Raw genomic sequence first — 16,071 nt, 5'->3', positions numbered from 1 at the left:
AAGACCCAGAGCGTACTTCAGGGACACTCTTCTGAGATGGGTATAAGAAGGGTGTTGGGGTGTGAGGGACTGATACGTGACTTGGGAGGACCCCAGGCTTCTGAATTCCTGGAATGCCTCTTGGTTTTCAGGGAGATGAGGCCCCTTTAGAGCAGGAGTTCTCTACCTGAGGGTCAGGATAGGCCTGTAAACCACCTGCTAAGTTGTTCAAAATTGTGCCTCAGGAGGGGACCTGGGCTTTTATCAGATTCTCAAAGGGATTCAGGACCCAGGAAAGTAGAGCTAATATTTGTTGAATAAATAAATCAGCAGATAAAGCACCATACTTGCAGAGGATGTGCATGGAGATGGCCGAGTCTGAGGATGGAGAACAAAGCACACAGTCGGCTCTGGACAGTTCTGGACCTCCCAGAACACAGGTGAGAACCAGGCCCTCCACAACTGCTGCGTAACCACATCACCTGGATCAAAGAGGAAGGCTGGCAGGTGCCCACATCTAGTGTGTGTGTGTGTGTGTGCGTGTGTGTGTGTGACAAAGTGAAAGGAAGCCTATACATATGTTACTAGAGAGTGTTTTCAAAAGGCCTATATATTTAATATCCAATCCTGGCCAATTTGCAAAGCAGGTACTAAAATGAAACAGGGCACCAGATGCGGTGGCTCACGCCTGCAGTCCCAGCACTTCGGGAGGCTGAGGCAGGAGGATCACTTGAGCCCAGCCTGGGCAACATGGTGAATCCCTGCCTCTACAGAAAATACAAAAAATTAGCCAGGTGTGCTGGTGTTCACCTGTAGTCCCAGCTACCTGGAAGGCTTAGACGGGAGGATCGCCCGAGCCCAGGGAGGTTGAGGCTACAGTGAGCTGAGATCATGCCACTGCCCTCCAGCCTGGGCAACAGAGTGAGACCCTGTCTCTAAATTAATTAATTAAAATGAAACAAGACCTTCATCATACTTGTTGCGAACCTTCCCAATAAACCACCCAAATCTGGAGAATGTGTCCTAACCAGAGATCCAAGGAGAGGAGGGCCGAGAGGAGACCCTGGGACAGAGAGAAGACCCTTCAGCAGCCTCCTGCACAGGGGCCGCACTCTCCCACTAAAAAGCAGGCAGGGCTTTCAGTCACCAGAGGCCCAGTTGACACCAGCGCACTAGAGACATGAAAGATAACGGGGGTATAAATTTAATCTGCATACCGACAGTGATTCATGCATGAGGGTGGCAAGTGCACAAGAAAAATGAAAAATAAATGGACTTCCCCACCAGCGTTTTTTAGCAATTGAAGCAATTTTCCTGATTGTGGGATTTATACCAAAGGGAAGTAGAAGTGGCTCCTCATTACCTTTTCCCCTGGAGCACAGCCAGCGGGACCCTCACCGAGGGAGCCGCATGCACCCCCTTGGCCCACAAGGCTCCCCGGCCCAGCCCAGCCCTGCAGGGCACCCTCCACCTCATCTCCAGTCGGAGCCAGTGGATCTAGAATACAGGGCATCCTACAAGGGTATGTCTGTGATGGAGACACTGTCCCTATTCCCAGATCTTAGAATAGCCAGAGTCACAGGTAAGAAGGCCAAGGCCTGTCAGGTCACATGACTTGTCCTGCAACAGGCAGTCATGGCTAGAATTCCCTGGCCCCACACGAGGTAAAACTGTGAACCCAGCTGCTACACAGAGAACCAGCTGTCTAACCAACTGGACCAAACATGAAGGACGCTGGGGGTGAAGAGGGAAGGACTGGACTCCAGCCAAGGAAGAGGGTTCCCGAGGGCTTTTCCAGGCAGCACCCCTTAATACCGCTCACTGGGCACCCAACGCGGGGGCGTCGAGAGCACTGGCCTCACCCTTCAGAAAGATAAGCTGCCCAGTCCCGCTGGCCAACCAGGAGAGCGGCTGGAGCTGATCCAAAACCACAGAGAAAATGCAAGGAAGGACTTGCTAATGGCTCATATTATTTTCCTCCTGTAACCAACGCCACTGGAAATTCTTTTATCCCTGCTCAGCACATAGTAGGCAAGCCACAAAGACCCAGTGAATGAATGAATGAATGAATGAATGAATGAATGAATGAATGAATGAATGAATGAATGAAAACGAACGAACGAACGAACGAACGAACGAACTGCTTCTTAAAGCATGGGCCTGAGTAGTCAGGGGAGGCTTGGCTCTCCATAACGGCAGCTCTTTTCTTTTCTTTTTTTCAAGTTTGAGATTAACTTTATTCTATTTTTGGTAGAACTTTAAGTACATAAAGGTTTATTTCCACAGGCCTCAGAAAATGGGTAGAAATCACAGGACATCTCTCTTACCACCAAAAAAAAAAAGTTGCATATTTTGGTAAGTGTTTATCCTAGAGGGAAAAAAACCTGAAATTTACATTGGCAGTGCTGAGCAAGATTCTTACATAAATCAAGACCTCAAACCAGCCTGCAGTGGAGATTTAGTCCTCTTGGACAGAAGCCATAGCTGATGAGCATGACAGGGAAAAGGAGGCAGTGAAGACAGGTGACAGGCACCTGGCAGGGAAGGAGGATTCAGGAATGCCAGGCTTCTTGGAAAGGTGTGTTGTTTTTCCTTTTTTTTTTTTTTTTTTTTTTTCCTTTTAAAGTCATCTCTGTAGGAAGGTGCTGGGCAGGAATCCCAGAGAAAGAAAGGTCCAAGACTCCTTTAACTGCCCTGGATGAAGGGCATTGCTACAGCAGCTAGTACCAGAGGCTCTCCTGTCTCATGGTTGAGGCAAACCCAGGATAGAATAGTGAATAAAAGGAATGCTTATGGGAAACCATTCTGCGTGGAACACTAGATGGCCAAGCCTCAGCCTTCGGTCCAGTGCAACCCTTGCCTCGCTTGTCAACAGTGAAAAATTAGTTTGGTTAGAAGAACCATATGGAAACACACCAGCTTCTGATACCTTCACGCTCATTGTTAGAAAAAAATTAACCAGTGTGAATACTCTGATCTGTTAATTCCTGGGACTGTTTTCTTCCCAATGGACTATTTGTTGGTAGGATAACTCCCAAAAGCTCAAAGCTAAAATGCATCATCAGTCCTGGTCAGCAGTTCCTTAAGAATGGACTGGCAGCATGGTTGAGCCGATATGGACAAGCTGCACCTTCCTGAAGAAGATCAACCGACCTGCTATCCCACCCCAAATCTCAGCCTGAGGTATATTTCAGTGAAGGCAGGTAGCTGTGCTTCTCAGAGCGGAGCAGCAGGTTTAAGCTCTTTTCTTTAGGGGTGAGGGGATCTCACTCGGTTGCCCACACTGGAGTGCAGTCCACAGTCATAGCTCACTGCAGTTGAACTCCCCGTCTTCCCACTTCGGCCTCCTGAGCAGCTAGGATCACAGGCACACGCCACCATGCCCAGTTCACCCTTTAAGACTTTTTTTTTTTTTTTGTAGTGATTGGGTCCTACTATGTTGCCGAGGCTGGCCTCAAATTTCTGGTCTCAAGTGATCCTCCCACCTTGGCCCCCAAAGCACTGGAATCACAGGTGTGAGCCACTGTGCCCAGCCATAAGCTTTTCTAAGAAGAGCATTAAGTCCCGGGTTGAAATGAGGTTTACTAAACCACAGGACTTTGCATCCCACTTGCTGTCGCCGTCACACTGCCTCCATGACTGTCTCCTGAGCTCCCAGCCTGAAAGGTGGGTACCGTGACACCTTTTAACAGATGAGAACTGGGGCTTAGAGAGGCGAGGTGCCAACCCTCAGCTCCCACGGGCAACGAACAAGAGAACCGGGGTTTGCAGTCGGTGCTTCTGACACAACACAGCAGGCATGCGGTGGGCATCAAGGGCAGCAGACCCGGCCCTGGCGCCCTGATCTAGGCTGGAGCGCGAGGACATGCCTGTCCCCCTCATGCAGCTCTGAGCCCCATGCATGAGGCTCCCAGCCCTGCAGTGCTGGGCTGGCCAGGGGAGCCCTCACTCCCTGGCATGTTAACCCCAGTCCACGCAACTGGCCCGCTGTCCACCTTCCACTTCCTCCAGCTGGCCCAGGTGTGGGCAGAGAAGAGCTGAGAGTTCTTGGCTGACTCTCACGGGCTGCTCTTGACCCCAGGAGAAGACCAGGTCTTGTGTGCTGGGTCCCAGCCTCTGCACCTGGGCTCTGCCTGAGCTCCTGCTGCTGTGGACTTGTCCACCCCTGCTGTTCCCGGCCGCCTGGCTGGGCTGCTCACCAGTGCAGGACCCGCTTGAGGGTCTGGACCCTGTAGAAAGGGGGCAGCAGGCAGGCCCTGCAGGCACCAAGCCTTCTAGAACCAGGGGCGCATAAATCCGACACCCTGGCTGTCTGGCACATTCCTGATAAGTTCTGACCTCTGAGCAGACCCACATGATGTACCGCAAGTGGGTCACTGCGACACTGGTGATAAAGGCAGCTGCCATTCTCCTAGCACCAACCTGTGTCCTGCGCAGAGCAGGCCCTGCACGTGTGATCTCATCTGACCCTCACCTCCAGCCCGCAGCCCTCAGCCCCGGCACCCACCCTGTGGCTGCACTGCCACCCTGCTCCACTTGCTCCTGCCTGGGTGACTTTAGCTCAGGCTCACCCTCACTCCCACCACATCCTTGATGACTGCAGTCCCCACACAGACCATCCTTTTGGGCCCTCCCTCTCGATTCTTTGATCTCCTGAAGGCTGTGGCCTCCACCCTCCCTCCACTGCTCACTCCCCCAGACCTTGTTGTTACCAGCAACTGCCACAGCTCCAGGGGCCACTTCCAACCCTCCCACCGTGGGATCCCCGCCATTCTTCCAGCTCCCCAGGATACTGACTCACATGACCCAGGGACTGCCCTTCCCCCTGGGCTTGTCACCGTCCCTCGCTTCCCTCCTTACCCAGCAGACCCCAGGGTGATCCCACCTGTCCCTCCCCACACACCCTGGAACCTGCCCTCTCTCAGCCCTGGGCCTGCCCCACCCCAGCACGGGCATCCACCTGCCCACCGGGCTGATGGTGCCTCGGGGCCGGGAGTTGAATGCACCTCCCCACCTGCTCCCCAGCTGAGCCCCAGGCTCAGCTGCTGGCCGCCCTCCCATTTCCCACGGAAGAGGGAAGCCCAGCTTGGACCCTCCCCACCTCCCACTGTGCCATCCACTCGCACCCCCAGGGCCCCAGCCCCTGCCTGCCACCCACAGGTGAACCACACGCCTCCACTGGACACAGCTCATTCCTTCTCACCTAATGAGACTCCCAGCAACCATCCCCTTTGCCTTCTGTGTCATTAGCTTCCCCTCTGCTGGCTCCTTCCATCCATGTACAGGCACGCTATGATTCCTGCCTGCCTCCCTTCTCTACCGCCCACTCCCTGTAGCCTTCAGGGCAGTGCCCCACTCATCCAGAGTTATGCTGCAGCCCAGCAGTCAGCTCCCCTCTCCCCAGCCTCCCGGGCCTCCCGACACACCTACTGTTGCCTCCTACACTGTGCTCTCCCGCCTCTGCTCCTGCTCCTCTTCCTCCCACACCTCTTCTCTGCCCCCCCACTCCCCTGGGGATCTCACCTCCAGCCCAAACCCCTGGGCTCCAGACGGGGGCTCCACTGCCTTCTCAGCACATGGATTTGGAGTCCAAAACCAAACTCCTACCAACCCCCTGCACCCTCCGCTCCTCCCATAGCCCTTCCCATCTCAGACCACTGTAACTTCATTCTTCCCATGGCTCAGGCCAAAACCTTTGGGCGTTCATCCCTGTCTGACCTGTCAGCAAATCCTGTTGACTCTACTCAAAATAATAATAATAATAATTATTATTACTATTATTATTATTATTTGGAGACAGGGTCTCGCCCTGTTGCCCAGGCTGGAGTACAGTGGTGCAATCACAGCTTACTGCAAGCTTGAATTCCTGGGCTCCAGAGATCCTCCTGTCTCAGACTCCTGCATAGGTGAGACAATAGAAGTGAACTACCACGCCTGGCTTCTACTCAAAATTATCTCATGTTGGGGACCACTTCTCACACCCGCACCGCCCTCCCTAGCTCAGGCTGCCATCGGCCGGCAGCTACAGCTATCTCCTAACAGTCTCCCAGCTTCCTCTGCCCAGGCCCCTACAGGCGCTTCTGCACATGGTCACCACAGTGGGCCTGAGTCACACCCTCGCCCTCCCCTGCTCAAATCTTCCAGTGGCTTCCACCTCACTGAGGGTCAAAGCCACAGGCCCCCTAATGGCCTCCAAGTCACTGTGGCATCCCGGCCCCATCGCCTTTCCACCTTCCCTCCTCCACTGCCCACTCCACTCCACCTCCTCCTGGGGCCCGGGCACTGCTTCCCTGCTGGCATACTCTCCCCCCAGGTACCTGCATTTCCTGCAGTGGTCCCCTGAAATGTCACCTGCTCAGGGGGACACCCCTGAACCCCTCCCCTCAGCACTTCCTTCCCTGTTCCACAGCACTCATCTCAGTAGATGTGCTGTGCACTTACTGCTTGCTGACCATCTCTCCCCCTCTCTAGAAGGCAAGTTCTACAACAGCAGGGTCTTTATCTGTCTTGTTCACTACTGAATCCAGGGCCTGGCCCAGGATATATGCTCAGTGCATGTGTGAGGAATAAATCAGCGAGTGACCCAGTCCTGTGGAATGCTTGAAGGCCTGTTCTTCATTTGGACATGAGGACACTGAAGATCAGAGAGGGTTAGTAACCGCCCTAGACCTCACAGACAAACAGTGGAGCTGGGATTTGAACTCAGTGCCTCACCTCTGGGATGTCTCCCTTACTCTTGGCTATTGAAGGCAGTCGGTGGGGGCCAGCCCAGGCCCCACGTCAGCCTCCCGCATGTGGAGCTGCCACGGAACGGTGCACCGCCCTGAGGAAACAAAATACTGCACGAGTTGATTTTATGCTTTAATTGCTTGGCGGTGATTTACTGCTGGCCGTATATTTTTTCCCCAGCTGACACTTCTCTACATGTATTTCTTTTATCTATCACTACACTTGACAGGAAAGTTGCTGATATTTACTGTTACTGTATGTACCAATATTCCCAACATATATCACCGCCCACTGTAAGGCCACAGCCATGTCATGGGCACATAAAGTTCTGCCCCAGAATGGGCAGCCTTCTCCAGACACAGATGGGCGTCCTATTTGGAGAGGGCCTGACACCAGAGAATCTTAGAGCCTCCGCCCCCATGTCATACGCACACAATCACACATATACCTCCTCAGCCCACGGGAACAGCAATCTGCTTTTTATCAGGATTTTAATCTAATGTTTTTATTTTTAAAGAATATTCAAGGCCGGGCACAGTGGCTCACACCTGTAATCCCAGCACTTTGGGAAGCCGAGGCAGGTGGATCACGAGGTCAGGAGATTGAGACCATCCTGGCTAACACGGTGAAATCCAGTCTCTACTAAAAATACAAAAAAACTAGCCGGGCGAGGTGGCAGGCACCTGTAGCCCCGGCTACTTGGGAGGCTGAGGCAGGAGAATGGCGAACCCGGGAGGCGGAGCTTGCAGTGAGCGGAGATTGCGCCACTGCACTCCGGTTTGGGCAACAGAGCGAGACTCTGTCTCAAAAAAAAACAAAAAGAATATTGGATATTATCATGTTGAGATGAATGCTGCTGGAAAAGCTTTAAAACCAGTGACCTAGTCCAAGGCCCTAATTTCACAGAGGAGGAAACGGGGCCCCAGAGACAAGCAGTGACTTGCCCAAGATCACACAGCTCCATCCACAGCAGGAAGCGGGTGAGAGCCCAGCTCTCCCTTTCATGTGGCCTCAAGTCCTCTCCTTCCCTGCTGGGGGCAGATTCGCTTGAAGAGGCAACGGGACATGCAGGACCTGAATCCCTTCTAGAAGAGTGCAGACCTCCAGCTGTGCTTTTGTAAACAAGCATGGAGCATGTCATATGCACCAGGCAACTTCATGCGAGGCATCTCATTCAAACCACACACCTGCCCTTGTAGGTAGGAATCAGTATTCCCTTCTTTCTGATAGCCACAGGCTTGGAGCAGTCAGCTGCCTGGCCCAAGGTCACTCTCCCTCCTCTCCCTTACTTCCCGCAGCACCTCATCTGCCCTTCTCACTACAGGCCAATCAGCCTCTGCCAAGCTGCTAACTCAGCTGTGACCAAACTCTCCAGTGCGGGAAATGCACTGGAGGTGCTTAATGAGAGAACAGCCACCCTTGACTCCTGCTTCTGGGCCCGGAACCCATGCTTTCCACCCCCACGGAGGGCCCAATGCAGCGGTGGCACAGAGCACTCCTACAGAAATCCTGTCACCTATGCTTTTAGCCCACCTTGGCATCTGCAGGTCACTCATCAATTGTCAGAGTCCCAAAGTCCCTCAAGACTGAGGGCCTCATTCTCCAAACGGGGCATGGCAGACACCCGCAGGAACTGGAATAGGTGTGTGGGAGAGAGGCCCCCAGGCTGACCCGCTGTCTCACCCACCGTGCCCACCAGAGACCAGCCCTGTGAAGAAGCCCATGGCTTCTCAGAGTGGGGCTTCCAGAGACGCAAAGGCCTCCGGGGACCAGAGTGACAAACTAGACACTGGCTCTAATGGGCCCTGGTGTGACCTTGGCCAGAGGACCAGCAGGGAATAAGGCTGAGCCAGATCATGGGCCCTTGAATGCCCAGCCAGGAGGCAATGGGGACAATGTGACCAGATGGGCGGAGGGAAGGGACAGACGGGCTGAGGAGGGAAGGAGGGGAGAGACCCGCAATTAGCGAAGTTCCAGTGGTGCAGAGACCCAAAGACAGGGGCCTGAAGGCACAGAGGCTGCAGGAATAGCCAGAGAGGGCCTTTTGGAGTGGGGAACCCTGGCGTGGCACCTGAATGGCCAGGGTAGGGGTGAGGAGAGGAGGGTGAGGAGAGGAGGGTGAGGAGAGGAGGCCGAGCTTCAGCAATGGAGGGAAGGCAGCTGCCTCTGGCTGCTGTGCTGTGCCTGGGCCAAAAGAGGGCTGGCCACAACTTCCACTCCCACATCACCCAGATCCTGCTGGGGACCCCATTTCCACAGCCCAGGGGCATCTGATCCCCAGGCTAATTTGTAGCTAGGTGACTCCAGACAGATTCCTCTAGGCCAGAAAGTCCCTGAGATGCAGCTTCCACAGATGTCAGGAGGCCCTCACCCCAGGCCCCACTCGGGGAGGGTGGCCCAGGCGACTGCAGCTGAACTGCTCACTGTGGGGCGGGCAGACAATCCTCCTCCGACTCATCACCTCCTGATTTACGGCCTCAGTCCCTGGGGGAGCCTCGGGGCTAAGTAATTGCTTCTGCCTTGATTACAGGGCGGCACAAATGACTGTGGGCCTGGTCCCACCAGTGTGTTTGAATCTTTCAAATGTCCACACGCACAGCCACTATCCGGACCATCTGATCGTTACCTTAAAAGGTTTAATTTGCTTAGCGAGGAAATTAGACTATAAACTATTCAGAAATTATGGAAAGTCACACATCAAAGAGACCCACCCCTGTGCATTCCTTAAGCACATTCTGCTAGAGCACTGTGTGTGTGCATGTGTGTGTGCATGTGGGTATGCATGTGTGTGTGCGTGTATGTGTATGTGTGTGCATGTGTGTGCACATGTGTGTGCATGTATGCATGTGTGTGTATGCATGTGTGCACATGTGTGTGCATGTGTGTGCGTGTATGCATGTGTGTTCATGTGTGCGTGTATGTGTGTGTGCGCACGATCGTGCCTGCATGACCTGGCCCGTGTGTGGTTATCAGAAACAATAAGTGGCTCAGCAAAAGTCTGCTCCACACTGACTCTACAGCCAACTGAAGCTGCCTCTTTCTGGGGCAACAGGGCACGAGAAAGCTTGAGACAGTGGAAAGCCACCCAGGCGCAGGCTGGCTCCTCCCGCCAGGGCTGACCCCGCTCTGTGATGTGAGCGCTGAGGGCTGAGGTTCCTGCCCACAGCTCTGGACCACACAGGGAGGGAGAATATCCCGTGAGGAAAATGCAGGCCGGCTCCTCACTGAAGGGTGGGCCTTTGTTCAATGCCCTGACCACTACCACGGACACAGCCTGGCCAGCAACGTCAGGACCCCGTCCTTGCCAACCTGGTCCCAGGCCCTCCTGCTGTCTTCTTTCCTCCTCCCTATGTGGGGCACCGTCTAGACGCCCCTCCTGACCTTCCTAAGAATGGACTAAGCACTTCCTTGCTGCCTCTGACTCAGTCCTCACAGTCGCTCAGAAAAGTCAGTATTTTTCTTCCCCCTTTAGAGATGGAAAAGCGAGGCTTGGTGATGTCTAACACCCCAAGTTCACACTGAGCCTGGACTCAAACCCCACACCTGCTCTCCATGAAGCCCACCCCGCAGAGAGGTCGAGCCTGGTTTTCCCCATATTAGCCGATGTCCTGTGGGCAGCTGCCCCCTGCCAGATGAGGAGCAGAGGCCCTGGTCACCAGAGGGACTGGGCTGAGGTCACCAGTGAAGCCCTGTCTGCAGCCAGCACAACCACCCTGCAGCCAGGTCAGGCGGAAATGCGCTATTCTGGACTGCAGGGATAAATGGGAGCAGCTCCCGGGCTCCCAAGGACGCTGCCTACCTGCCCTTGGCGGACAGCCCACCCACGGCCTGCAGACTGGCAGGCTGGGGGAGGGGCACCGCGGGGAGCAGAGGGAGATCCTGGCCTGGCCCAGCAGCCGCACAGCTCCCCTGTGACACAGTGGCCTCCATCCGTGAGCCCCCGGCGCACCCATCTCTGCCTGCCTGCCTCGTGAGGGCCTCGGGGGCAGGAGCTGAGAAGCATGATGTTTTAGACAGGAACCTTCTGGGGTGGCAGCACCCTCAGAACACCCGAGAGTCGCTCCACACCCCTCTGACAGGCAGATGGAAATATGGAGCCCCAGTGGCTGGGGGCACAGATTGAAGCCCCCCACAAGCCTGGATTGTCCTTGGCTTGCCCTTGACCTTCCAAACGTGTAGGAACGTTGCCCTCGCTTCAGTTCCACAGGTGTGTTTGTTTTCACTCCATAATGGTTTGTTTCTCAACTCTCCACAGAGATCCACATGGCAGGTTTCTCCCATGGACCACGGCCCACCCCGTTCTGCCAGAGGCTACCCCACCTCTATCTGAGGAGCTCCAGGCAGTTAAGAGTCATCTCCATGGGCAGCTCTCAAGGCTGGTACAGGGGAGACCAGGAGAGGCCAGTGCAGGCCCCACCCTGAGGGAACTCTGATGACCTCTGACCCTGCAGGGCTGCGGGTCAAGGGGCCACACAGCAGGGCCTGAAACCCGGCAGTGTTTACAAAGCACCTTGCATTCTGCTGGACCCGGGTCACACACGTCTTCTTCCTAGCTCGGTGGGTTAGCATGAGCTCCTCTCTGCAGACAAGGGAATGAGGCTCAGAAAGACCTAGTTACCTGTGGAGACAAACTGCTAATGAAAGATAGGACAGGAATTCAGCTGAGCTCTTTTTGGGTTCACCAAACCCTTCTGCTGACAAAATCACTCCCTTTGAGAAATGCTCCTGGGTGCCAGAGCTCTTAGGCAATGTGGAGAGGACATAGATGCTCAGAGATGCAAAGAAACTTGCCTGGGGGTACCCAGCTGGCTGCTGACAGGCAGCACTTCAACCCAGCTCCGAGAGCAGAGGACCTGGCGGTCTGTGCTGTGCTCCAGAGGAAGAGAGCTGCCTGGCTCCTTCCGGGACCCACCTGGTGACAGCAAGGTGACCCAGAAGCCCCACTCCCAGATCCCTACTCTCTCTGGGCCCTGGGCCCTTTTTGAGGAGACATGGGAAGGACCCATCACATGCTGGACACATGGTCTGGAGAGGACCTGCTTAGCAAATGCAACACGAAGAGTCATTGCCCCACAGCTTGGGATTCAAATTATAACAGGCCTTGGCACACCCTCTGCACCAGGGGTGGGCTCTCCTGATGCTTGAAGCCCCCACTGAACTCAGAACAAATCGCAGCCCCACCGTGCTGCCTCAGTCAACTCAATGCCTTTCTTCTTGGGCCTCAGAATTTTATTTCGTTTGGAGAAAGGACAGCCAAGGACACAAGCAGCAAAAACAACAAACGACAGCAAAAATCAGTCAATGTTACCGAGCAAGATAGAGCTTAACAGCCCCCAAAGAAAAATGCAACCACCACAGAGTACAACTTCCCAACAATCCTTCTTGCCTCCTCTGTGTCCACACCAACATCGCCCCCTGCTGCCAGTTACCAGGATCGCCACATGCCCCAGTGGAAGGCTGGGAAAGTCCTGACCTCCCAGCCTCCTTCCACTTTTGAGATATTACAAGGTACTACCCACCTCCCTTGGGTACTCTCCACATCTCCGTATTGATCTGCAGAACTTCACGTAGAATATGACAGGAGGATGCCCCCTGGAGTTGTGCAAAGCAGTGGCCGTCTTCCTTGTTATGGGCAAAGAGATTAAAGTATTGATCCAGGAACTTAGGACCACAGTGCTCATCAGGGAACCAATGAGCCCTGCCCCTGCCTCTGAACAGGGCTAGGAGGAGGTTCCAGAAAGGACATACTTTTCCTTTTTTCTTTTTCTTCAAGGAGTGTGGAAAAGGGACTCTCTCTAGCTCTGACCAGGTGTCTTCCAAACCCCACAGCTAAGAGCATCTGAGGTCTGATGGGCAAATTCAAGTATGTGGCACCTGCTATCCCTCTGACAAGGTAGCCACAGATGTGACTTCTATCGCCGAGGGTGAGACCAGGGAGGGACCTGGGGATCCAGGGACTGCTTGCCCCCTCCTGCCCCAGCACGTTCTCTGTCCTTGCTGCACCTCCACTGTGTGTGTGTGCCCCCACGTGACCTCTGAAAGAGATGCCTGAATGAGATGGGACGAGGAGCAGGCTGCCCCAGAGCCCCAGGTGGCCAGCAAGTCCCAAGACCCCTGGGGATGGGAGGTGGGACCACTCAGATGCTGGACAGCTTGGTGCCTCCCTGCCTGTACCTAGGACGGAGCTGCAGCTGCGCCTTCCTGTACCAAACATCCCTGGTCCCCAAGAGCTTGGCGAGGGTTATGAATCCATCCACGGAGGACTTCAGAGCCGCCTGGTCTTCACCTCGGGTTGGCCCTCCATTGACAGCAAGGAGAATCACTTCAGCTTTGAACTCCCCTCCTCACAGCACCCCGTCACAGAGTCAATGGCCCAAACTCAGCACTAAATCTGTGGCCAGCTCCCCTGCATTACAGAAGGACCCAGCCCTGAGAGTAGGTCATTTCATGAAGCAGAGCAGTGCTGGGAACAAGGAAGTCACCGTGGCTGAATGATGGGCCTGAACATTCGCAAGCAACCTGGGCCTCCCTCACTCAAAGACGCCTTTCAAGATACAGAAGAAACTGGTCACCAAAGTGCGTGTAAATTCACTGGGTAATTTACTTGTTGCAGCATCAAACCCAGCAATGGCCTATGGACAAAGCGCAGAGCCAGCGGCTTACTCAGGGGACAGAAAAATGAGTCACAGATAGGCCTTTTCCTCAAGCCAACAAGGAAGATAAACCAAGCACATGAGAAAAGGGAAACCAAAGCATTCTGTGCTGGGTCACCCGGCAGAGGGGACAGACAGGAACCGATGGCTCCACTGGGAATCCCGCCTGCTGCAGAGCTGGAGTCTGAGGGCCCTGGAAGGATGGGAGTCCTGGAGGGTGGGCACCATCCCTGGAGGACATGTACTGCCTGGGCTGGCGTGTGGAGGCGGCAGCCCACCAAGCATGCCTGGGAATGGGGCATCCTGCTTGGTGGGCATCAGGTACCTGAGGAAAGCAGCGGCTAGGACTGGAAGGGAGCGCCAGTATGAGGCTCTGATGGCGCCAGTGCCTCTGGCAGGCTCTGTGGCATATACAGGGCAGGGGCAGGCCTGGGCTTGGGCTGTGGGGTGGAAGGCTCACCTGGCGGAAGGCTCACTGGGTGGGAAGGCTTGCAGACTACAGGGAGGTGAGTGGAGGGACCAGCCAGAAGGTTTCTGCTGAGTAAGGCCCCCAAAAGTATCCAAAAGAGGGCCAGGGCGTGGGGCAGTGGAGGCAGGGGCAACAGCCCAGGTGAGGAACTGTTCTTGTTATTTCTGGTCTTGGGCCTTTGGCTCATGGGCCTGTGCGGATCCCTCCTCAGCACACACTGTGGGTGCTTCCCGAGTCTATAGGGAGACCGTCTTTCCTGGTCATTACTTCTCCCAAACCCAACCACACGCCTGCGCTGCCACCACCTTCCTCTCCACCCTCCCTTTCCAAACCCGGAGCCAGCCGCTCAGGGTCCAAAAATCAGACAGGGCCCTGAGGAAACACTGGGGGGTGCAAGGCGGCCCTCTGGCGATGAAGCCCTGGGCCAGTGGCCCTGACAGGCTTTGCTCGTACCCCACAGGCTTCCCTGAGCTGCCACACTGGACCAGCCAGAAACTGGTGGGCCCTGAGGTCTGACTCGGACATCCCAGCACCTACCCTGCCCCGAGATGGGCAAGCGAAGGCATGACCTCTTGGCTTCCCAAAGGTGCAGGCACACACACCTGCACACACCTCATCACAGAAGCAGGGCATGCTCACCCGACCCCCAAGGCCAGGCCCTCCCCCCTGCCTCCTCCTGCCCTCTTCACACACACATTATGTTCACATATGCACCCAGGTGCACAACGCACATATGCGCGCGCGCACACACACACACACACACACACAGTGAAATTCACCCCACCCAGGGTCCCGGAACAGCTGCTGTGGTGCTTGGTCATTACATCATAGAGGGAGGAAAACAGAGGTAAACTCCTGTTGCCCACTGAGAAAGGATGTGGCTAGAGGGAATGGAATTGCATGAATGCCAAAGAAGAGGAAACTAGAGGAGGGTGAGAGGTGGGAAAGCAACAGGAAGATTGTGAGAAAGAAGAGCAGTACACAAAAAGCTCAGAGGGAGGACCAGAGGCCTGTCCTTCCACCCAAACATGAAGGACTTGCTGGGCGCCCGTGTCACCTGCTGCCCCTGCCTTCCTAAACACACACTCACATTCACTCACAGCCCCACACACACTCGCTCTCACACACACACACGTAGGGAGCAGCACATATCTGAGCAAAGTACCATGGTGACAGTGAGTGCATCCTCTGCACACAGCCAGGGAGGCAGCCGCACGCAGTAGTCACCAAGATCTTTAATGTGCTCTTCAACTCATTGCACTAAAGAAATGTGAGCATCCTCAGATATTCAAATCACTTATTCTCTGTAGTGAAACCTTTGGGAAGATGTGGGAGAAATTGTGTTCTGTATCCAGCACTCACATTCCTCCCCTCAACCCCCATCTCCCGAATACACAGCTTCAGCATGAGGTGCCTCTATGGGGCTTGGTCATCTGGGCTGAATGTGTTCAGGCCTTGGCGAGCCTGCCCGGCAGCCCCTGGGCCACCCAGGCTAGTGTGACTGAACACAGGGCTCAGCGTCACTGATCCTGACCCCTACCTCCCGCTCTTGGCTTTGCTTGTTGCCAGCTGCGCCACATCGGCTAAGGCGCTCACCTCAGTGCCTTGGGTAACAGATTCTGGGGGAGAAGTCAAGGACTAAATGCCATGGAAAACACCTTCCAGGAGGTCTTCTTACCCTGACCCAAAGCTCCAACAGGAAGTTTTTGATGAACCCCACTCCAGAATGAAAAATCTCACACAGTCTTAAGAGCTAATAGTGTCAGTCACTGTCCTGAGGACGTGATGCATAAATAGACTTATTTAAAGTTAATAAAAACCTCCTGAGGTAGGGACTATTACTGTGAGCCCCATTTTACAGATAAACAAACTGAGGCACAGAGAAGTTAAGCAACCTGCTCAAGAACACACCGCCAATAATTGGGTTCAAATTCAGGCAGAGTCTGGACTCAACCATCACACGAAACTGCCTCTTTCTTGATCATGTTTCCATATAAAGTGACCACACTGACTGAGCCTGGCTGTGCCTCCCGCCAGAAGCAACTCTTGCAAGCCTCGAAGACCCTTGAAGCAGGCTGTGCAAACACAGCCACGGAGATGCTTCTAGATGTGGACACGAACCTAAAAGCACCTGCTCTGAAAGTTGTGGTAATGTTTCGACCACATGCCCTGAAGCACCAATATATCAGGACAGAAAGAGTAACTCTTTCTGTTGCTCTTTGGAGCAGCAAAGGAGATTTG

The 16,071-nt window shown here is 54.6% G+C and overlaps 1 protein-coding gene across 1 annotated transcript in view; it reads right to left on the bottom strand.

The window, feature by feature from the left end:
• The window catches only part of LHX4 (LIM homeobox 4), a 45,224-nt gene that overhangs the window by 10,061 nt on the left and 19,092 nt on the right, over positions 1-16,071 (bottom strand). The window lies entirely within an intron of this gene.

This window comes from Rhinopithecus roxellana, chromosome 8 (assembly GCF_007565055.1).
Source record: "Rhinopithecus roxellana isolate Shanxi Qingling chromosome 8, ASM756505v1, whole genome shotgun sequence".
Classification (NCBI taxonomy): Eukaryota; Metazoa; Chordata; class Mammalia; order Primates; family Cercopithecidae; genus Rhinopithecus; species Rhinopithecus roxellana.
Note: the sequence above shows the minus strand (reverse complement) of the source record. Positions and strands in the feature narration are given on the sequence as shown.